This window comes from Cannabis sativa, chromosome 5 (genome assembly GCF_029168945.1).
Source record: "Cannabis sativa cultivar Pink pepper isolate KNU-18-1 chromosome 5, ASM2916894v1, whole genome shotgun sequence".
Lineage (NCBI taxonomy): Eukaryota > Viridiplantae > Streptophyta > Magnoliopsida > Rosales > Cannabaceae > Cannabis > Cannabis sativa.
The window spans coordinates 7,423,169-7,447,320 of NC_083605.1; the positions used below are offsets into that span (position 1 = coordinate 7,423,169).

Here is a 24,152-nt window from a genome sequence, read left to right on the forward strand (position 1 = left end):
CGAAAATTGCATTTTAATTATGCAATATTTTTGAATTTATCTAGAAAAATAGATTATGTTGTAAATTATTTATTTATTTTAATTAATTCTTGGACCAACTTAGATCAATGATTTTTTTCATTTATTGATTAATTTAAAATAAATGAATTTAAAATATATTATTAGAAATTGTATTAATTAGTCAAAGGAAAATCTAGATAGGTGATATTTTTGCTTGAAGTATTTTTTCTAAGTATTTATTATTTTATTTTCGAAAAATTGTATAGCTTTATAATTTATTTTTCGAATACAATAAATATATTCTTATGGAAATTTTTAAGTTGCTAATTAATTAATACAACTTAAATTAATTTCCTTAATATTTATATTTAAAATTACTACTAAAGATGGAAATAATTAATTTTATTTCAATCACCATCTAAGTATAATTTTATAAATATTATATTATTTTGAATTCTAATTCTAAATTCGAATTTAATGAATATATTTATTAGAATAATAAAGAAAATATATTTTAAAGAATGAGCTTTATTATTATTAAGATATTCGATCTCCATTGTTGATTTTACATCGCGTTTGTTTTAGTGAGTAATCCTCCCTAATGGAGGAACGTTCATTAGCAATTTCGCACCGTTTAATCTCGAAAGATAAGTAGTTTGTAAGTATTTTATATGGTATACATCACCCTAATGGTGGTGATCATATTTGACTTGTAAATTGCGAAACAATGGTAGTAGCTCATAAGATAGAATAGCCTTGACTCTCGCCTAAACGGGACAACGCTAGATTCCAATCTTGATCGAATAAAATGTTGTTAGAATATTTAACATTTTAGATGAGCTGACAACTCTATTCAATAGATGGTAGCTTTGACTCTCGCCTAAACGGGACACTGATATCAGTTTGTTGAAAAACCTTGGAAATTATTTAGGATTGAGTTTTTTTAAAGTATTTTCTCATATCATTCCTACTTGCTATGTGCTTATAATTTCTGAATTGATTTTGTGTTAAACCATTATTGATTTCTATTTGTTGATTTCTATTATTTTGTAGTATCTTGTATTATCATAATGAATACCATGTTATCACTGTTGACTGAAAATAAGCTGAATGGATCTAACTTTCCTAAATGGAATGAGAACATTAATATTGCTCTCATAGGAGAAAGTGCCTTGTTTGTTTTAACTGAGCCGTCACCTGAAGTGCCTGGGGACAATGAATCCAAAGCTGTGAAAGAAAAGTATGAGTGTTGGCAGAAAGCAAATGACAAAGCTCTATACTTTATGCTTTCCAGCATGGTTGACACCCTCAAAACTCGGTTTTCTAAAACCGAGAAGGCTGCTGAAGTTATGACGAAGTTAAATGAGCTATTCGGTAAGGCATCACTTCAGTCACGCTTTGACGCGACTAAGAAGTACATTAATGCACGGATAGAACCTCATCAAAATGTGCGTGACCATGTTCTCCTCATGGCAAGTTATTTCCAAGAAGCTCAGGATCATGGTGTTGAAATGGACAACGCTACTCAAGTAAGCCTTATCTTGAATAGCCTGACTCCAACATTTCTACCATACAAATCAAATTATGTCATGAATAAGAAGGAAATAGACTTTCATGAGTTAGTCAAAGACCTTCAAACTTATGAAAATTTGATTGGAGGGCCTAAGAAGAAAGGGAGTAAACATCACAATCCTGGGAATGGTAATGGGACGATGAAACCTGAAGCAAATGTTGCCTCTGCTTCAAAACCCAAATCGAAGAAGTAGTGGAAGAACACCAAGAAGCGTGCAAAAGCCATGAAACACAAAAAGGCTGCTGCTTCTGGTGATGCTACACTTAAAGGAAAGTGTTTCTACTGCAATGAGAAAGTTCATTGGAAACCTCAATGTCCTAAGCTTCTTGCAAAGAAACAAGGTATTTCTATTTATAAACTTTAAGAGTTTTAGTGAATTATTATCCAATTGGATTTATGATTCTGGACTAACTTTGTTTATTTGTTATCTTCTTCTTATAGGCCAAGCTACTTGAACTCAAATGAGTTGGATCGGAAAGCTGGACCAAGGGTGAAATCGTCCAGATGAAGATGAAGCTCTTCAATTTTTTGATTTAATTGTTTTAGTTTAAAGACAATTTGGATTTCAAATTTTAGTTAGGGATATTTATCCTTGTTTTTCTCATATTGTTGCAATATTCTTTTTATTAATAAAGTTTCTTTTAATTTTCGAAATAAACCATTGCAATTTATGAGATTGAGCTTCATTTACTTTATCTTCATCAACTATTACCACATTATATTTATATGTTTGTATGTGTAAGTGTTTTTATTATTGATGCAAATTCTATAATATTTACAACTCTTCATAAAGTTATATTAAATAAATACTAGAAATTATTTCTATGTTTATTAATAATTGTTAATTCTATTACAATTATTTAGAATTTGTTTAATAAAAGGATCTTTTTATCTGATAGGGGTGGAGAAAAGTTAAGAAAACTATGCAGTTCAACGATCTTTTATATCTAATGAACTCTGGATAGTATTCAACTCCACATAAACTCTATCACACTTAGAGAATCATGATCTTTACAACCTTTAGGGGTGGATCATAATCTCTATATACTTAGGGGTGGAGTTTATCCACAATACCCTATATGTATATACTTAGGGGTGGAGTCTATTCCACAATTCCCTACGTAACACATATTTTCTTTAAACATGGAAGTAATATAATGACTTAGCTATTATCAATATAAATCCTTGATCTTGATTGTATGTTCCATTTCATTTTACTATTGTAAGTAAAAGTTTGATACCTATAGAAGTTCTTTGATAAAGTTTCACACTACCTTAATTGAGTGGGAGAATTTTAAAATTCTATTCCCATCTTCATCAGGTTGATACTTGTGATAGGTACTTAAGAACACTACTGAAAGCAAATCTAACCATACACATGGATAGGTATAACTTATCAGAATTATGAGAATAAGATAAAGAACTCTAGTTCAGTCCATTCGAATGACTTGAACCAAGAATTCTTAATCCTCATAAAATTTTATGGTATCTTTATTTTGATTACTTAATCTCTGGCATGTATTTTTCACTTCAAATACTAGTCTGCTATGTTGATGACTTAGTCTTAACTTAAAGTTTTAGACTAATATAAAAGTCACAACTAGGTAACTTTCCAAACGATCAGAGGTTAAAAGTATTATTTAACCAGACATCTGCTATTGAGTGGGAGCTATCTGAGATGTAATCAAATAGGGAACATTAGAAGATATTCAAGAAAGATTTATGAAAGTGATCTATATGTTAGATATTAAGAAATTGTGTATCAGTTGTCCTTGTATCTCACCAACTCATTTCGAAATTCTATGAGATGGTGCTTACTTTGGGGGTGGAGGAGTTATTCTATAATAATTCAAGGTCTACCAGAGAAGAATTATAACTTTGTAAATTTCGAAAATACCAGAAAGTTATATCACTGAAGAAAAGTCTACACTGTATTATCTCAATTACATATTTTAAAATATGAGAGATATGTCTTCTGTTAATTCAGATGTACTTTTAAACAGTAAAGATTTCAGTATCCCTTGATGAGTAAAGCATATAGTAAAGGATGTTTCATAAGTGTATACATGAACTAGTTTCCAGAAGTTTGGGTGGATTCAAATATACTACACTTGATCTGAGGATCAAGACATCAGATTGACCTATTTGCATACTTTGTTTTATATTAGTGCAAGTGGGAGTTTGTTGGGTTTTATGCCCTAAATAAAACTCTTTACAATCTGATTAGTTATCAATATAAGAAATTTGAAGTGATTTATGTTTGCATGAATTTTACATGCTAATGGTTTAATATGTTTATTACATTCACACACACAAAATTAGTTAAATCCAGATCATATGCTTATTCACAATTACAGTATCGTCAACACAGTGGAATGTGATTGTGATCATATGAATCAAAAGACTAGGTCCCTGTTTCATCAGTGTTTTGGATTTACACTAATGTGATAATCAGCGATGATGTGTACTTACACTTGGAGTAAGTGTTATGTTCTTTCCAGGACATTAGTAAAGTATACTAGTTTCGAATGTATGGAGTATACATTGGACTGGACCGATATTGCAACTAAGTTAAGATATTACAAACTTACCGTCATATATATCTTTCCAAGTCAATATCAGTAGTTGATCTTAAGATTAAAAGAATCTAAATCCTGATATGCTTAGGCTCAACTCAGGAGTGCTATTCATGTTCTTTGATTTATTAGTTAAGCCTACTTTTGGGTCAGGGTGATACGTATATTTTGGGAACATGATAGTATGATTAAGTGGGAGTGCTAAACATAAATATGGAATCTATAGCTTCTACTGGTGTATAGAAGTCAAGTGATGATTCCCTTCGAGCTTAGCAAATAGAAGTAAATGGATGAGCTCTTGTTTAACTGACTAATTATTAGATCATTAAACACCATTTGCAGGTAGCTAAGTGTTTTAAGGGGCAAAATACATTGAGGGGTGAGAACGGTAAAATTATCCCATCTCGATGTAGATCATCTATATAGACGATCTTTAAATCACAATAAGATTATAACAATGGTTAAATGAGATAGCATATTGATATTGTGGAACATATGATATGCTCTATAGAAGTCTAAGAGTGCAATTCTAAGTTCTAAGAGTGGATTCAACGAAGAATTAATAAGTAGGAATTTACTTGGTAAATTTGGTTCACTTATTGGAAGCTCAGCATATAGATCCATGGTCCCCATTCTAGTTGAGAACATTCTGCTTGTAAGACTCATTAATTGATTCGTGATTAGTCAATTATAATTCTAAAAGTTAGACTATGTCTAATTTATGAATTTTCACTAAGCAGGGGTGAAATTGTAAAGAAAAGAGATTCTAGGTTTATTTATTTATTAATGGACTTTATATGTCTAGTTAATAATTAAATTAAATGACAATATTATTTAATAATCTATTTTAGTTATTAAATAATTAGTTTTGGCATTTTAATGGTTAGAATTAGAAAATTGGCATTTTTGAGAAAATAGAAATAAAATTTGTTAAAACTGCAAAATCAAGTGGGGCCCATTATCACACCATGGCCGGCCACTAATTGTGGAAATTCAAATTGATATTTTCATTATTTTAATGCCAAATAATTCCTAACCTAAACCTAGTAGTTGCCTATAAATAGAAAGTGATGGCTCAGTCAAATTACAAGTTTTCAATAACCTTTTCTGACAGAAAATTCTCTCTTCAGAAAACTGAGCCTTCCCTATTTTCTATACCTTGGCCGAAACCCTCTTCTCTTTTCCTCTTCCTAAATTTTGACCCTAGTGAAAGAGTGAGTGCTCACACACAGCAAGCAGTAACTCAATCATAGATTGGAAGATTGTGAAGGATCAAACTCAAAGAAGAAGGACATTCGGGCTCAGATCTTGATAATACTCTGCGACAGAAAGGATACAAGGGTTAGAGATCTGAGTGGAAGGAGACATTAATTCCGCTGCATCAATGTAAGGTTTTCTTAACTTTATATGTGTTTATTTTATCGTTTTAGAAAGTTCATATTTAGGGTGTTAAACAACATACTTGTGAGTAGATCTTAGATCCTGGTAAAATAAGTTCCAACAATGGGCTCTATCTCGAGGCCGCTAAAATTGTATTGTGATAATTCCGCAGCAGTAGCTTTCTCTAAAAATGCTAGAAGTACTTCCCATTCTAAATACATTGACATAAAGTACTATTTTGTTAAAGAGAAAGTTACAAAGTCTCTTATTTCCATTGAATACACGCCTAGCACTGGCATGTTAGCAGACCCACTAACAAAAGGCTTACCCATATGTGTATTTTTGGAGCATGTTACTCGAATGAGATTGTTAGGACCCTAGCTTGTTGAGCTCAGTGGAGTTTTACTATTATGTATTGAACATGCATGCTAGTATCTTGTATGGAATGCTTATGACTTGTGTTTTGAACATGCATAATAATGTTGTAGTCATTTCTAGTTATTATTGATATGTGTATGCATGTGTTGTTTACTGAAGTAACAGATGCAAAAGGAGATGAATGCGCATAGTCTCAATTTTGTTGTACCTCATGAATATTTGATTTTATTGTTAATATATTAAATGTCTTCAAGGTCAATTCATACATAATATATGTATCATGTTGATATGATTTTAATTATGTACGTTTTAATTAGTTACCTTATGTGTGGTTGACAATGTTATGGTGGTTGATTATATTGTCCAAGTGGAAGAATGTTGGAATTAATATTGTGGACTAATATAATCATAAGTTTAATACCATAAACACAATCATTAACTATGTGCCCAATATTTGTCAACAACCATAATGGGATGGTTAATAATTAATAAATGTATTAGAGGCACATGAGAGCACCCTTAAACTATAATTAGCCCATTAAATTATAGTCCACCACTAATTATGTACATTAGCCCAATAAGCCTAATAAATCCCTTAGGGATTAGGTGTTGGATATATAAAAAAGGTTAATGTGTGTTTAGTAAGATGTATGTGGGTGTGGTGATAAGAAAAAGGGTTTGCTATCATAAGCTCCTCTTCTACTATCTTGTGCATACATTGGAGGATCTTGGTGATAGCTACAATGAAAAATGCCAATATGGAAGGTATGTGTATTTTTTATTTTTGGGATGCTTTAAATAAAACTAGAAGAGAGTTACGTGGCTCGCCACGTAAATATTAGTTTTATATAAGTTCTAGTAGTTTTTGTTTAAGAATTCAATAACTAAGCAACAACAACAACAATGGTAGATAGATCTATTTAAGTTTTTCATATTTGTAAAGATTATAAATCTGAACTTTTAATTTTCTTGATTTGAGATTTTGAATTCATCTGATTTATTTGTTTATGAATTTATTGAAATACTTGAATATTTATTTGTTCTGATTTTGAATTGTTCTAATTTATTCATACTTGAATATTTATATTGATAATTGTTAATGAAATTAGTCTGTAGTTTTATTTTTCTAGAAAAAAAAGGTATTTTTTAATATAGAGTTTAAATTTTATATTGATGATTGTTAATGAAATTAGTTTGTAGCTTTATGTTTCTAGAAAAAAAATGTATTATTTTATATAGAGTTTAAATTTAAATTTATATAAACATATTTACTTTTAAAAAGAGTAATTCATCAAAATCAAATCCACCCAACAATAAGAAGAAAGTAGATTAACAAACACGTAAGCTTCAATAATTTAACAACATACGAAGTTAAATTTGAAATTAAGAATAATAACAAGAAAATTAAAAGAGTACCTGAAGCTCTCCGAGCAAGTCCGATAATTTATGGTTATTGAGCAAAACAGTGGCAGTGTACCCTAGAGAGAAGAAATTAACAAGATCGAAAGATATGTCTTTTTCAATGGGGAAGCAAGTGTGAAATATGATATGAAATTAATAATACATGTTCCGGCTATAACGAGGATCTTGGAAAAACCTATACCATAAATTAATATTCAAAATTAATATCCAAATGCATGATCATAAAATCTAGGTTTACACTGGTCAAGAATCTCCACTAAACACACAAACAAATGCATACAAAAGATTTATCAAATTCTTCATAGTATTACATATTATACACTTAACCATATTGTACACAAAACATTACATGAATCATTGATTCATACATAACATAAGCTTAATTTAAAATACTTTACATGTCAGAGCAACTTTGAAGTAACAAGTTCAAGACTCACAATAACGACATGTTTAATGAAAGGTGAAAGTAAATAGCTAAACTGCTACAAGATACCACTACATTACCTTGAGTAGAAATCATTGATAAGCTCCCTGACCTCAGGCACTAACTCCAAGAAATTCCTAAAGTTAAGGTTGTCTAACTTTGTTCTGTCAGAAAAGGGAAAAAAAATTTAATGAGAGAAAACATATCAACTATTACAAAATAAACTAAAAATGAACATTTAGAAAATAAAAGCTTCAGAGCATCTGTAGACCCAGGAGAAGAAAAATTAAATGCCTTCAACTCTGTCCGGTCAAAACTCGCGAGTGCACAAAGCCCACCGTATATTGCAACATCTTGTGGCGCAATTACTTCATTGTAGTTATTTCCCAATTCAAGATTCGTTTCCAAGAACTGCATAGTGTCAACGGGATAATTGAAGTGTGTTATTATATGCACCTCCCGTTAAGAGAGATCTAGCCATAGCTGCGTTTGGTTGAGAATTGGATTTGATAATTAGGGATATACGTTTGTTAGTTAGAGAGATATGGGGATGATTTTTTTTAATATAAATTTGTTTTTTTAATTTTTTGGGTTTAATTATTGGGTTTAGTTGTTAACGGGAGATCAAACCTATTAACATCGTTAAATTTAACAGAATATTCTTTTATTTTTAAAGAATATTCTGTTAAACCAAGAAATGCCGTTAAATAGGCACTTTTAATATATAAAGATATAAATCTTATTTAGTGATTATGAGTAATGATGATTAGCATATAATATGTGTGTTTGGATAGCTTAAAAATATTAATTAACAATGTTCACTCATCAAAAACGTGTAGTAAAATTTAAGGTGTTAAGGGAAAAAAAAGGTAACTAAATAAGTTGAAGAAAGTGTATGGAAAGCAAGGGTGTGATTTTTTTTTAAAAAAGAAAATTTATTAAATATTTTTGGGTCCTTATTTTGTTAGGCCCGACCTTTCATTGTGTGTCTAAAACACTAAGTCCAAAAAATCAGTATATATAGATATATTATAGTATTAATTAAATAGGCTAATATTAATTAAAATAAGATTAATATTAATATTAATCTATAACTATATAAAAGAGAGAATGTGGTTTGGGCTTCTTACATTAAATTACAAAATTATCCTTGAATTCGGCACAGTTATTCGAAATCTTAGTGAAAGACTGAATTTGATATCTCATGTTTGCTTTTCGTGAAAAAATACCAATTGAAGCGAAGGGTTTCTTAAAACAACAAGGAGCTGGGTCAACTATTCAATCAAATGATATTGAGCATGTTTCTTTACTCACTTTAAATTGAGTATCTGTTTCCCTCCTTCTCCTGCTAGGATTGGAAATTCTGTATTTTACATATCCATACGATTGAGTCCTTGGATTTCCGAAATAGTGTAAAAACGAAGTGCTTCAAATCATTGCTATTTGACTCAGACCTGTTCTAAAAAAGTCGAGGAATTTTTTTACCAGGAACGGGACCTATCACAAGAATATTTTTTTAGTAGGGCGATAGCTCTGAAAAGACAGATTTCCCATCTTTTCTTTAATCTCGGGCGAAACAACGACAGAACCAACCAGAAGCGCCCCTTGTTTCAAAGAGAGGAGGACAGGTTATTCACATTTCATTTGATGGTCAGAGGCAAATTGAAAGCTAAGCAGTGGTAATTCTGAGGATTTCTCGGGGGAAAATAGAGATGTCTCCTACGTTACCCGTAATATGTGGAAGTATTGACATAATTTCACAGAGTCATTCGGTCTGGGCGGCTTTGCTCATGAGTTAGCGATCAAGCAGAAAAGGACCTGCGGGCTTCTTTTCTTTCCGGAGCGGACTTGCCTGTAGCTCCCTATTGATATAAAAGGGGATGAAGGGTGAAAGATAAAAAAATAAGAAGCAAGTCTTGAGGGAGTAAAGAGCCACCGTTAGGTGGTTCTGCGCCAGTGCGATCGATTGTCCTTCCTTTCTTTATAGATTGAACTATCGTAACTCCACTCAACCAACAAAGTGAATTCCATACTCAAAGTTGAGTTACCGTAAAATAAAATATCTATAGAAACTAAGGGGGAAGAGTTTTTACTGAAGCCGAAAGGTATCCTAAAGGAATGGTAGAACCACAATCCACCCAGACGCGACCATCATAAATGGTTCGTGCGACGGCAGGAGAGGCAGGTTCAGGATAATCCATTCAATCTTCTCTTTTTCTTAATTTTCCTCTTGAAACATTTTCAGAAACTTAATTTTTATTTCCTCCTCTTCCGACAGCATTTCTCCTTAGTTAACATGTTGGTTAACCGTATTCTGAAACACGAAAAAAAATCATTAGCTTATCAAATTATCTATCGAGCCATGAAAAAGATTCAACAAAAGACAGAAACAAATCCACTATCTGTTTTACGTCAAGTAATACGTGGAGTAACTCTCGATATAGCAGTAAAAACAAGACGTGTAGGCAGATCGACTCATCAAAAATATCGTTCTTGATGACTTTTTTTTAGTGACTTTCTGGTAGTTTTTGATGGTACAGCCCTTGCATACATATATAGATATATTATAGTATCATACGACTTTTTGATGAATCTGGCCTCATAATTAAGAAAACACAACATTGGTAAAATTAATATGTTCATTAATTTTATCTACATGCATTAATAAATTAAAGAATACATGAATTGCTAAAAAATATTATTGGTGTCTAGCATATTTTACGATATTATATGGTTATTGGTGTAATTATCAAATCCTATATAACTTAAAAAAAATAATTTTTTTAAAAATATCACTAACTAATAATATGACACTATATAATAAGAAAAAATATTAAACACTAATGGCCCATAACAATCCTCTTTTATAATACTAAAGAAAGTTATATGTGCTGTGCACGTGGAGCAAAATATTTATGACCATATAAATGTTGAGAAAAAATACTACTTATACTCAATATTATTATAAGATATTATATCACTATTATTATAATTAATTAAATATTAATTCTCACTGTTAACTATTTGTAAGGTGAAGACTATCCTCACTCAAAACAATATATATATATATAAATATAGAAAAATAAAAAATACACTCCAAAAAATAATTGTACAATATATATTTATATCGTGTTTTCAACACATAAATAGTTATTATTCTATTATTTTTATAAGATAATGCACACTTTAGTTATTTAGCTTCTATATAAAATTACTTTAAGAGAATAATTTTTCAATAGAATATTAAAAAAAATATATATTTTTACTAATAATTTTTTTTACTAATAACTTATACTATCATATTAGTTTAGACGACAATAGCAATTAACAAGAAAATAAGGTCATTTTTGTAATTTAAGAAGCCCAATACAATATTTCCTCTTTTATATATTTATAGATTATTAATAATTCTTTTTTTTTTACTAATAACTGATTACAATATTAATTTAGATTTAATCTTAGTAATTAACAAAATAAATAAAGATAATTTTATAATTTAATGTAAGAAGCCCAAAACCACATTCTCTTTAATATAGTTATAGATAATGAAATAATGACAATTTTTGCATTACATTAAAACTAATAAATTAGAGGAAATTACACTTAGTATGGGATTTTAAAAGTTCTTATGATAAAATATGACACATTTAAGTTTGGCCAATTTATATGGTATTTTTTTGTTTTTAGGTTTTTTTTATGGGATTTGATATGTCATATATATGTAATTAGGTTTCTAAATCCCATATTTAATGTTTTTATTTGTTTAGGAAGTTTTATTTGTCATTGATGCCGGAAAAGTCACCAAAGTTTGCTGTCGGTGCCGGAAAAGTCGTCGGAGTTGCTGCCGGTGCCGGAAAATTCGTCGGAATTGGCATTGTCACTGGAAAAATCACTGAAAAATCACCAAGAAATCAGTTTCTTGAAGTCTAAGAAACCGGTTTCTTGGTGATTTTTCCGTTGACAATTCTAATTCTGACGACTAATCTGACGCTAGCAGCTACTCCGGCAACTTTTTCGGCACCGACACTAAATTTCAGAAAAGTCATCAGAATTGGCATAGTCGCCGGAAAGATTACCAAGAAACTGGTTTCTGGTTTCTTGATGAAGAAACCAGTTTTTTGGTAATTTTTCCGGTAATTTTTCTGACGACAATGGCAATTCTGACGAATTTTCTAGCGTTGGTATCAACTCTGACGACTAATACACCGGCAGCTACTCCGGTGACTTTTTCAGTACCGACAGGAAACGCTGGGAAATTCGTCAGAATTGGCATTGTCGCCGGAAAAATTATCGGAAAAATCACCAAGAAACTGGTTTTTTTTTCTTCATCAAGAAACCAATTTCTTGATCAAGAAACCAGTTTCTTTGTAAATTTTTTTGTATTTTCTTTCTCTATTTGGTTGATTGATGAAACTAGTTTCAATTATTTTCAGTGTATATCATTTTTGTTTTGTTTTCATAATCTTTATTATTGTTGTGTAACAAAATTAGTTCCTTGATGAAGAAACCACTTTCTTGGAGAAGAAACCAGTTTCTTGATGAAAAAACCACTTTCTCGGTGATTTTTCTAATGATTTTGCTAGCGACAATGCCAATTTTGACGACTTTTTTTACGCCGGCAATAACTCCGGCGATTTTTCCAACACCAGGAACTACTCCGGCAACTTTTTCGACACCGACATCAAACTCCAGAATAGTCGTCGGACTTGGCATTGTCACTAGTAAAATTACCAGAAAAATCACTAAGAAACCTGTTTCTTCATCAAGAAACCAGTTTCTTGGTGATTTTTCCAGCGACAATGCTAATTCTGACAACTTTTTCGAAGCCGGCAGAAACTCCGGCGACTTTTCCGGCACCGGCGGCTACTCCGACGACTTTTCCAGTGCCGACAGTAAACTCCAGTGACTTTTCCAGCACGAGTGACAACTTCGGCAATCACTATAGTTTTATTTGTTTTATTTTTAAAAAAAAATAAATAAATATAAGGGGAATTTTAATATTTTTTATGGTAATTTATTTAAGTTTTTGTTTTTTATGAATTTTAAATTCAGATTTCTTTTTAATGTTTTATATGATTTTTTTTATAAAAAAAAAATCATATTTTTAGTTTGATTAGTTAGATAATGTCATATTTAGTGATATTTACTTTTTATGTATGTCATATTTATCGTAATCTTAATAATTTTTTCTGTATTTTTAAAAATAGCCCATATAATTATCTATTATGTTTGCAGTAAAAGGTACTACATTCTTATTAATTAGTCATGCGACGATCAAACAGTTTCATGCCATCTGGGCTTATTAAGTTCGGCCACAACGAGGACTTTAGAGTAGGATCTAGAATATCACTCCAACTTTTGAAACTTATTAATTCATTGGCTAAATTATATTTTGCTAAATCCTATAGCATATATAATGCCAATTTATCCAAGTCCACATATATACAATATTGTGCTAACTTATAACCAATATATATATATATACATACACACATATGTAGGGTATGTAATGTGCATGTATATATTATGATACAATAATATATCTATATAAGTTATTTATGTGTGTGCATGTGGGGACTTTTGGCATATTCATACAAGACCATTGCACCACAATGACTTTTATTTCATCTTTACATAATTACCTTTCTCCCCAGTAAACGATATAGTTAATTACAACTACATATATAACCAATGAGAGAGGAAACTATATATAATCCCACTAAAACCCTACATAGAATATATTGTCTGCTCTAAACCACAATATCCAATATTGTCACATCTTTTTCTAGCACTTACACATGGATATGCTATATGCCTAAAAGGCAATATAACAAGAGCATTGATCATATATATTTTCAATAAAGCAAAGAGAGACATAAATATTTAGAAGTGGAAAGAGAGATTTTTATTCAGTTTGCATGGATATCTCTTCCAATCATATAACTTATAGAACAAGTTGTTAGGTCATATATATGTACTACTATATAAACTATATACGTACTAAACAAGTTATAATTATTAATTATCAAGGATTAGTATTTAAATTTTCAACTGCTTTTTATGAAAGTAGGCTGCCTAGCTAGCTAGCTAGCTTGCCAAACACGTAGGAAGTAAAGAATAAAGATCCTTTTTGAAATGATATGAAAATTTCAGATTGGAAAAGAAAACTTGCATGTGGTACGTAAAATAATATTTTAGTACAAGACTATTACTTATTAGGTCTATTTTTTGGTTTAAAAAACTAACGGTATATAGGATTAATTAATAAACAGTGTGAAAGCTAGGGTTGAAAATTAAAATATATCAATGTCTACTTTTTCTCTTCTTCATTTTCTTTGGAAAGTAAGTAAAAAAAAAAAAAAGCTTTATATATAAATCATACAATATACCATGGAGCACGGCAAGAAACTTTCTTGAAAATTTCATTTTAATTATTCCATTTGTATAAATTATATAGTTAGATCGATCGTGACAAGACATCTGAGTAGGCTAGCTATTGGCCGTTTTTAACTGTATACGCCTGCCCTTAAAGTGTTGGCTCAAACAATACATATTATGACCTTTCAATTAATATATGATATCGAGCTTTATATTATAAATAAATATATATATTATGGGATGCCTATATATTGTATAGTTTTTGAGAAATTTGTAAGTATTACGCTACAAAAAAATTGTTAAATTTTGATAATAATTTTTTAGTCACAACATAAATGTTTTTGATTAAATGTGACTTTTAGTTACAAAGAAATGTCACTTTTGCCAGCACAAGCAAAAGTTTGATATTGCGCTCGTAAAATAGAATTTATTACTTCTGATGTGTTATCAAATCAACGTTTGTATTAAAACTTTTGTCAACACAAAATGAAAAAGTGCGCTGACAAAAATGACTTTTCTCAGTGCATAAATGCGCTGGTAAAAGTTAGATTTTAGCCACTATAAATGTGCTGTGGTAAAACTTTGATATTTTTGCTAATGCAGTTTACGAAATACGTTGGTAAAAGTTACTTTTACCAGTGCAGTAGTGAACTGTGTTAGTAAAAGTGACATATAAGTTGTCACTAATTTAGTTTTAGTCACAACAAGTATTGTGACTATATAAAAATATATTTAGTTACAATAAATTGTAATTTTTGTGACTTATACATTTAGTCACGTACATTTTAGTTACAATATAAGAATACTAATTTATAATTAATCACAATTTTCTACTATAACTACAAATTTAATTGTGACTAAAAATAAGATTTTTTTTAACGTTAAACCGTCGTTTACATAAAGTGATATGAAAAATGCATAATAGTGGATTAATATTGTGTGGTTGTAAGTGTTGTTTTTTTTTTTTTTTTTTTTTTTGCCATCTTTTGGAGTTTTGACCTACTTATAGAGAGTGACTAAGTGTGTGAGGGCTTTCCCTTTCATCTTTTTTTAGATGTGTCATTAAGCACCCAATAATAGCCAGTCGGCAACTCCTGGCTGGGCCAACCTGTACTGTGGTCTCTCTCTGGATTTTTCTGTGAAAAAAAAGGCTATTAGGTTGGGTCAGTTTTAATTAATTAGCTTTAAATAGTGGGTTTTATAAATTTACACCAAATAATTAATATTATATATAATCAATCATATTAATTGTGATCATGTTTTAGGTCCTGATCTCATGCAAATTAATAATATTGGACACAAATATTTATGGGTTTTTTTTTTCTTCTTTATAATCATTCTCTTCTCTCTCTCTCTCTCCAATGAATTGTTGTTCTTGTATTTTCCGCAAAAGAATAATGCCCCAATAAAGTTTGATGGCTAATTATATAACTCCAAAAATATGAGTCCCCTTAATTGATAATATATATTATGTACATGAATATATACATATAAATTAATAATGCCCGGGATCCCAATTACAGTACTGTACCATTATAATTTTAATACTATAACTCAATTATATAATAATATGGATGTCATTATCATGTCAAGAATATTAAAAATTACTAATTCCACCCATAAAAAAATTACTAATTCCACTATGACATTGATATAATTCAAGATATCTATAATTATAAGTTAGGACAATTATTTTATATATTACTTTATTATTATTATTATTATTATTATTATTATTATTATTATTATTATTATTACAGTTTAGGTTTAGGTTGTTGCGTGAGTTTTTAATGTGAATTTAGATTGTAATTTAAATTATTTCATTAATTATTTTATATATTTTTATATAAATGCAAGAAAAAAATATTTTAAAATGTATAAATAAAAAAATCCCATTAAGTTATATATAATTTTTTTAAAAAAAAATCAATCATATATTTCCTTACAAACAAAAAAAAAAATCAATCATATATATATATATATTTTGAATATAAATCAATCATATATTTTGCCATCCAAAAAAAAAACCATCAATGTGGACCCACTTAAATAATTATTATTTCTTTTATAAATCACATTAAATATAATATTTATCAAATTAACAAAATTCTGAGATAGTATTTATGATTGAAATTAAATATATCACTATATATATGTGTAAAAACATACTATGTATAATTTAAATCTATCTCTCTAACATTACTTACACATCCTTTCAAAAAAAAAAAAAGACATTATTCAATATTCATACAAATTGTGTTGGATTAAGCAAACTAGTGTTTTCAGTTTCTCTACCCACTGCACTATTAGACTCGATACTTTTTTGGGGCATTTTAAAAAATATGGAAAAAATTATTAAGGTTATAATAAATATGGCATAAAAAGTAAATGAAATTATATATGACATTATCTAATCAATCAAACTAAAAATATGATTTTTTTTTTTTTAAAAAAAAAAACTATATAAAACATTAAAAAGAAATCTAAATTTAAAATTTATAAAAAATAAAAACTTAATTAAATTACTATAAAAAATATTAATATTGTCCTCTTTTATTTTTAAATATTGTACCAATTTTGCCCTTGTTATTTCAAGATACTCTCTATGTGACTCCCTTATGTCAGGATATTTTGGGCACAATACATATAAAAAGTGGTATGTTTCAATTAAATAAAAATTAAAAATAAATTTAGGTATTGTTCGGTAAGAATTAAAAAATCAATTTTTTGATTAATTAATCAAAAACTATGAATAAATAACAAGATTTTGTTAAGTGGAATTTAAGAAAACAAAAAACAAAATAGTTGCCGAACAGAGCTTTATTTAATTTATTAATAAAAGAAGTATTTTTCAACTTACCGCACTTTATAAGGTAAGCTTGGGCTTTAAGTAAAGCATCAAAATTGGTCTTGCATATTTTTCAATTTTATTAATTTATTTATTAAATTGACTGGAATTAGGATCTATTATTGGTAAAAACGCCTGGTAGAATCTACAATTTGATTGGTTGGTTGTTGAAACATCTGTTTTATGTCCACATCTACAAGGATCCCAAACTTTCTGCAAATGGAAAGTAGAACCTAAAATTTAGTACTATATATCATCAATACACTGCTTTTTATTAACTTTTATAAAGTTTTAATTAACTTTTGACTGCACTGTTTTTTTTTTTTTTACTGTAAATTATATAAAAACTTTCTTTTCTATATGGCTTGGCTAAGCAAGAACATTGTATTTGTACCAATATATTTATTTAATTAATTATTAGTTCCTTCAAGAACAGTTTACTTATAAGCTAATCAATAAAGGAAGTAAGCCCTTTAATTTAGAACAATAAAAAGTAAGCTTTTTAATTTGAGCTTTTGATATGTGGCTGCAAATAATCTTGCGTGGTCATGACAATATCGCAAGTTACAGTTTGAGATTAATTATATAATAACAAGGAAACAATTACCTGTGGACATTTTATTGGAATTAGGAAAGAACAATTTGTCTACATACAAAATTAATACGCTAATTAGGGTTTTTTCTCTCTAAATTTTGACATTTATCAAATCATTCTTACTTAACTTTTTTTACCGTTAAAAATTCCCCCTGAACTATTGAGATTGTTAGATTTAAGGATTTTTGTCTGATTTCATTCAATTTTACTGTTTCAGTCAGTGACGAAGCTAGAAATTTAGTTGAGTGAGGGCTTGAATAAATATTAAGTCAAAACTAATAAAAATAATGATAATGGTATCTTTCAAATTTTCATCTTCAACAAAATAAAATAATACTATTGACAAAAATAAAATAAAATATTATCAATGGTATTAATTTATTTTTTAATAAAGTATTATTTTTTTTATTATTTGTATTGGACTACTTTTTAAATGGGCTTGATTAGAATAAGAGTAGGCTCATGAATCATGATTAAGATATTTAGTGAGGGCTTTTGTGAATTGGACTTTAATAAATTGAGCAAAGTGAATTAATATATGTATATATCTACATATAAAAAATTTGATGTTTATATTTGAGTGAGGGCTTTAGCCCACATATGGGCTAAAGTCCCTCCGTTGGTTTCAGTGATTGTTTATGTACTAAACCATGCTCCCCTGACTTTGATATCTACCAAATCATGTCCCTCGAATTTTGATATATGCTAAATCATGCCCTCTGAAATTTCATTCATGTTAGAATTTTTTTACTAAAATTGGACAAAAGTCCTTAAATCTAACAATCTAATAGTTCAGGGGGAATTTTTAACGGCTAAAAAAATTCAGGAGGCATGATTCGGTACATGTCAAAGTTCGGGGAGAAAAAATTCTAATTAACCAAATTAATATATCAAACTAAGATTATAGTACATCAATGGTTTCTCTCTTTTTTTTAATTATATATAATAAAGGGACAAAATCAATTCTATATATGTATTTATATATATATAAAAGACATTCACATTTTTTTTAAGGAAAAATTTAATAAAACATGCTTACATTACGTAAAAAATATAACCTAAACTAAAGTTAGTCACTACTGGTAGTATAAGTATTTTTTATATTTTCTCAAATTATCTTTCTCAATTCAAAAAACTCACTAAAATGGTAATGTTCCCACTTCAAGCTTTAATTGGGCCCTTACACCCACAAAATGATGGCTCTTATACACGAGTACGTCACTTTGGCTGTTTCCTGGAATGACGACTGACCCTACAAACCAACAAGAGTGTTTCCAGTGTGCTTTGTCCTCACTCGCATGCTTCCTGGGAAAACTTTCCAGGAGGTCACCCATCCTGAAATTACCCCAAGTCAAGCACACTTAACCATAGAGTTCTTTCATGATGGGTTACCGAAAAACAAGATGCACTTTGTTAATATGAGTAGTACCAATCAATCCATTTAAGCTCTCTTCAACTATGTAGTCCCATACCTACACAATCTCAGAATCATCCCACTTGACCTTCCCCAGGCGGTGTGGGATTGCACAGCTTACCCTGTATTTCCCCTTATGGATCACGGGACTATTGACTGTCATAAAAACTCTCTTTTTCTTCTCTCTTTCCCTCTCTCTTCATCTCATATTCTCAATGGAACCAAGAACCAAATCGCACCCACTTCTGGAGCCATTATCGCACTCCACAACCGGTGGGAAGGCCTACTGCAACACACGATAGCCACCGAAGAAAGAAAAAAGAATCGAGAGCCACGAATCGCGAGAGCCACCGAAGAAAGAAAAATAAAATAATGTCCCCCACAATCTTTGTGTTTTTTTGCTTATTTTTTGGTAACAAATTAAAGTTTTGGTGAAATCTGTGTTTTCTAGGTTCTCTGTAATTTTTTTTTATCAGGGTATGTGTTAGGATTTATGCCCTAAAAGCAAATATTTGATGGATAATATATTATAAAATACATGAAATACAAGTATAAGATAAATGAATAGGTTAATTATAAAAATATAATTAATAAATATCTGAAAATTTCATATTCATATAGAGAATGTATGATCTTGTAAGGAAGTAAAAGAGAATTAAGATCATACTATATGAATACAATAAGTTGGTAGTGTATTAAAGTATGAAATTTTTAATATAGAATTACCAATTACGGATTACTAAGCATTATACTTTAGTGCGTGTAATTTTAATTCAGATCACATATGTGCATAGACATTTAATAAAAGTGTACTATGTATAATTTGATTTTGAATGGTTGGATCGATATGAACGAACATCTTTTATCAACGTACTATTTATCATAAACGAGTTATCCATATCACAACGATAATCATTAGTAGATCAGTCTAAATCTTGACTATTCATGAACTCATCTTTGAGTCTATTAGGTTCTTTGATTTAGTCGTTAAAGTTTATCAGAGAAGATAATTCTTACAACTTTAGTTTTGGGAACCTAATAACATGAGTGGCTTGGTGTTAGGATTTATGCCCTAAAAGGAAGTAATTAATGGATTATATATTAGATGAATATATGAAATACAATTATAAGATAAATGATATATTAATTATATGATAAATGATATATTAATTATATGAGTATGATTATTAAATATAAAAAAAAATTCTATTCATATAGAGAAGGTATAATCTTATAAGGATGTACAAGAGAATTATGATTATATGATATGAATAAAAAAAACTGGGTAGTGTATTAAAGTATTAGAAATCTTTAATATGGAACTGCTAAATACGGTTTACTATATACTATATTTCTAGTATGTGTAATTTTTATTTGAATTACATATGTAGATGGATGTAAAGTCTTTTTGGCAAGTTAGTTGACAAAATATTTTTTCTTTTATGGTAAGATTCTTGTGCATTCAAAACTGATTTCTTACCTTGTTTATTCGGATTGTAGTTGCTCTTTTCCTTGTTAGGAAAGTTGCACTTTTCAGCTGGACTTTCTTTTATTTGGAAACTTCTTAAAAGAGAAGCAATTCTCTTTTGGAAAGTTGTCTTTTTTAGGGAAACTTTGATTATTGCCTTTTCCTTATTGATTTCAATTGTATCTTGATACAATCAGAATATCTAATCTGTTTTTGGCAGGAATCAAGCATTAATAGAGAATCGGACCCGATTATAGCAAGTTTCCCGTTTCTGGCCTGATCTGCTGCGTCAGCATCTGAATCTGATGCTGCAGATCGTGTTTTCTTTGGAAAGTTTTTGTACAGCTGTAGATTCGAACTTGTGGTTGCCTCTTTGGTTTCTATGTTCTATAAATAGAACCTAGAGAGCAACCATTCAAATTACCTCTTCCATTATTCATTTTTTACATTTATCTTTTGAGAGAAGAGAGTGTTTCTTTGTTTTGTGAGAGCCTAGTTGTTCATCTAGGTTCTAGTTGTTCTATTTCTGTTCTTACTCTATCCTAGAGGTTGTGAAGAACTACTTGACTGAACAAGAGATTGGTCTTTGGGAGAAGACTTGATAAAGCCTTACTTCGGGAGGAAGTAAGCACTTGGTCTTCGGGAGAAGACTTGTTGAAGCCTTACTTTGGGAGGAAGTAAGCACTCACACTTCAAAGACGAAGGGAGTTTGGACTTGAAGGTGTTTCAAGAAGTCAGATTCATAAAGTGGATTACAAAGGATTGCGGCAATACTTTAGAGGGAGTCTAAACTTGTTTAAGTCAATTGTCTTTGTAATTTTGATACTTTATTAATTGATTTCATTCTCTGGGCGTGGCCCCGTGGACTAGGAGTGTTCGTGAGAACACTGATACCACATATAAATCTCTTGTGTCAAGTTATTTATTTTCCTGCAAATATTTTATATTCTGCCTGTTCTGTTTTGCTGTAGCAGAATTACTTTCTGCTGTTGCAAACGTTTACAGTTTTAATATTTTCTTATATACAACTGTCATTTGCAAAAACACGGGTTTTCAATGGACATGTAGTAAAGGTACTGTGCATAATTAGATTATGCATGATTGGATCGATATGTAATAAACATCTTTCATCCAACTTGCCGTTTACCATAAAAAGAGTTTATCATATCACAATGATAGTCATTAGTATCTGTCTGAACCTGAGTATACATGAATTTCTGTTAGTGTTCATTGAGTTCTTTGATTCACTCGTTAAAGTTTCTCAGAGAAGATGATTCTTACAACTTCTATTTTGAGAGCTTAATAACATGAGTTGATGGGAACATATTATACAATAGTGGAATTCAAGCTTTTCTAACAGATCAAATATTAGTTCTCTTATAGTATTAATTCTAGGAGTGCTAACAGTTGGATCGTTAGGCTATTTTTAGCATATATTTTAGGTCACTTTTTAGTGTTGTTTCTGCTCTTTGTTTCTACTTTTAGGACAGCTTTACGCTTATTTCTCTTTGTTTCAGCTTCCCAGGATGTTTAACGAAAATATTCATGAGAATTAGATTAGAAAAAGCCATGAAAGAAATAAGAAAATTTTCAAGTTATTTTTGGCAAAGTTCACCGCGGTGAGCATGAATTATGGCTGGGGCGAAGTTTGGTAGAACATGGTATTCTTAAGCCTCAATCAGTCGCCGCAACTAGGTTTTTATGGTCGCGGCGACATCTTCATTGCGAACTTGTGGGCAGTTTCGTACTCTCACAATTTTTAAATGGGAAATCTGGTTTGTTGTAAAGGGGACTTGCAATTTTTGAAGGGATATTCAGAATTTTAGACTTGGAAACAAAAGAGAGAACTTTAAGAGCGGTTTGTGGTGATCCGAATTGATTTCTCTAACCAATTCTTTCTTCTCTCTTAATTTTTCTATGTTATTCGTTATTTTAAGTTTGATTATGGAGATTATGAACTAAACTCCTTATTTGGGGAGATAATAAATTTGATTGAAATTATGCCTTGAGTTAATGATAGTTGTTATTTTTTCTTTCTTGATTATGAATTTGTCGTACTGAGAATGCTAAAATTAGATGAACTAAGTTTTAATGTAAAACGAAAGCATTTACATAGCATATGTGACATTGAGATTTTTGTTTAATGTGGATTGTATGTTAGTCTATCTCAGAGATGCAATAAATAACATATGATTTAGGACCTAAAAGATCTGAAAAGAGTTAGGTTAATTTTATAATCTATCATTCACTTAAAGAAAATAAGAAAAGTAATTAACATTAATAATTGGGTAATTGAAACAACATGATTCTTTTTTTTTTTTTTAATTTCTCATCCTTGATTAAACAATTTTATAGCTAAATTTTAATTTCTTGTTATTCTTTACTTTTACTTTCATCAAAATTATTATTCCAAATAGAAATACAAGTTTAATTTAGTGGTATTCAATTCAATTTCCTGTGGGATCGACCTCACATGTATGAGTACTACTTGATTACGTGCACTTACGTAGCTGTTTATAATTTTTGTGAAAATTTTTTGGTGCCGTTGCCAGAGAATTGTAAAATTGATATTATAAAAATTAGACCAAATTCTACTTTGGTGTCTTCCTTACTTCTATTTCGTCTCAATTTTTCTTATCTTATCTCAGGTACTTTTGGTTAATGCGACGTCAAGGACCAAGTTCAAGAGTGCTTGTTGATCATGAGATTGAAAAGGCCTGTAGATAGAATAGAAGGAATAAGAGGTTAGAAGGAGTTACACTAAGGGTTGACCAAGAAGAGGTGATGGCCAATAACGACAATAATGGGGGTGACGTGGAAGACTAGACAAATGGTCGTAATCCACATGATCATAGTCTGAGGGACTATGTTCTTCCAACATTAATGGGGGCTCAGTCTTGTATAAGACCACCCGCTGCAGAAGCTTGCAATTTTGAAATAAAGCTAGCCATACTTTAAATGGTACAATCTTTAGTCTAGTTTTGTGGACTTCCCTCAGAAGATCCAAACCTACATCCATTTAACTTCGTGGAGTTATGTCAAACATTTAAGGTAAATGGAGTTAGTGATAATGCCATTCACCTGAGACTGTTCTCATTCTTGCTGAGAGAGTGAGCTAAGAGTTGGTTGGTGTCTTTGCCACCTAACTCTATTGCAACATCGACTAACTTAGCAATGAAGTTCTTATCAAAGTTCATTCATCCAGCTAAAGCTGCCAAGCTACGAGGGGAGATTAATAATTTTTGTTAGTTCGACAAAGAATCTCTCTATGAGACTTAGGAGAGGTTCAAGGATCTCATTAGAAAATGTCCACATCATGGGATCAAGAAGTTGATGTTGGTTCATAATTTTAACAACGGGTTGGTTTGTAATACTCAAACAATCATAGACACTGTAGTTGGTGGGGTTTATGAGGAAAAGTGCAAATGAGGCATATGACTTGCTTGAAAGATGATCATGAATAACCAATAATGGCCAACTGAGAGAAGCTAATCGAAATAAGTTGCGGGTATGCATGAGATTAACGCCATAACAAAGTTGATAGCCCAAGTGGAGGCCCTATTAAGTTGATGTCTGCTCATGTAAAATAGGCTCAAGTTACTTGTGAGCTATGTGAGGGGCCTCACAGATATGACACTTGCCCGGTGGATGTAAATAGTTTGCCAATGGATTAAGCTAAAGCCATTGGGAACTATC

General features: G+C 30.2%; 1 non-coding gene across 1 annotated transcript; it reads right to left on the reverse strand.

The window, feature by feature from the left end:
* Positions 1-23,672: 23,672 nt before the first annotated feature.
* LOC115718252 (small nucleolar RNA R71) lies at positions 23,673-23,779 on the reverse strand. The gene has a single exon (XR_004011833.1). It is a non-coding gene; the product is annotated as a small nucleolar RNA R71 (small nucleolar RNA).
* Between the last annotated feature and the right edge of the window lie 373 nt (positions 23,780-24,152).